The sequence below is a fragment of the Octodon degus genome, unplaced genomic scaffold (assembly GCF_000260255.1).
Source record: "Octodon degus isolate 3935 unplaced genomic scaffold, OctDeg1.0 scaffold00032, whole genome shotgun sequence".
NCBI classification, from domain to species: Eukaryota; Metazoa; Chordata; class Mammalia; order Rodentia; family Octodontidae; genus Octodon; species Octodon degus.
In genome coordinates, this window is record NW_004524608.1 from 3743854 (window position 1) to 3745182 (window position 1329).

The window sequence follows — 1329 nt, forward strand, 5'->3', positions numbered from 1 at the left end:
TTAAGTCTCCTACCTTGTAATGGCTGCTGTCTTCCCCTTGCCCTCTTGGGTTACTGGGGGGAGGTTAAACTTAGGGCTTTCACACTGAGCCACATCTTACCTCTATTTTTTCCCCCTTTCTGCGGAACTGGGGATTGAACTCAAGCCCTTGCGCTTGCCAGGGAAGCGCTTATTCTACTGAGCCATCTCCCCCACCCTTAATTTTTTATTTTGAGACAGTTTCTCTAAATTGGTACATTGGGCTCAAACTTGTTTTTTGTTTGTTTGTCTTGGAATTTTTCTCTTTTTGAGATAAGGTCTCCTTATGCAGTTCAGGCTGGTCTTGAGCTCACTTTGTACCCCAGGCTGGTCTCAAACTCACAATGATCCTCCTGCCTCAGCCTCCCAACTGTCAGAATTACAGGCGTGTGCCAACTCGCCTGGCTTAGACTCAAGCTGTGATCCTCCTGCCTCAGCCTCCTGTAGTGCTGGGATCACAGGCCCATGTGCCAGAGAGCTCTCTCTCTCTCTGTCTCTCTGTGTCTGCCTCTGGCTCTGGCTCTTTTCCTTTTCCTCCTTTTCTCCCTTCCTCCCTCCCTTGTTGGGCATTGAACCTACTACTTGCTAAATGCGTTACCCCTGCGCCATACCTCCAGCTGACTATTTTAATGTTAATCAATTCATATGCTTCTTTCCCTGTTAATCTATTACCACTGAATTTCGTAGACTAACATCTGAAATTCAAGGGAAAAAGAAAACATTTGCAGCAAAGCTTTCTTTTTTTGGTACCGGGAATTGAAATCAAGACCTTGAACTTTCCAGACAGGCACTGTGTTGCTGAGTTAGTTATATCCCTGGCCCTAAAGCTTATTTTTGGCATTCTCCTCTTTGCTTCCCAGATTCCTTTCTTTTCTTTTCTTTTCTTTTCGTTTTTTTTCTGGAGGAACCGGGGATTGAACTCAGCCCCTTGCGCTTGCCAGGCAAGCACTTATTCTACTGAGCTATCTCCCTGGTCCCTTTCCCAGATTCCTTATTCTTGACTTTTTTTTTTAAAGACAAGATCTTGCTATACAGTGCAGACTGGCCTTGAACTCACTATGTAGACCAGGATGGTTTTGTATTTGTGATCCTTCTGCCTTAGCGTCTCAGGAGCTGGGACTACAGATATATGCTAACATGTCTAGCTTTTCTCTCTCTCTTTTTTATTTTATTTATTTATTTGGCCAGGTCAGCCCACACTAGGGGTGGGGCTGGTATGGCATGTGGTGCCAGGGATTCAACTGCCGGCCTTGTGCACTTGCCTGAACTTGCCTAAGCAGACACTTTAGACCACTGAGCTATCTCACCAGC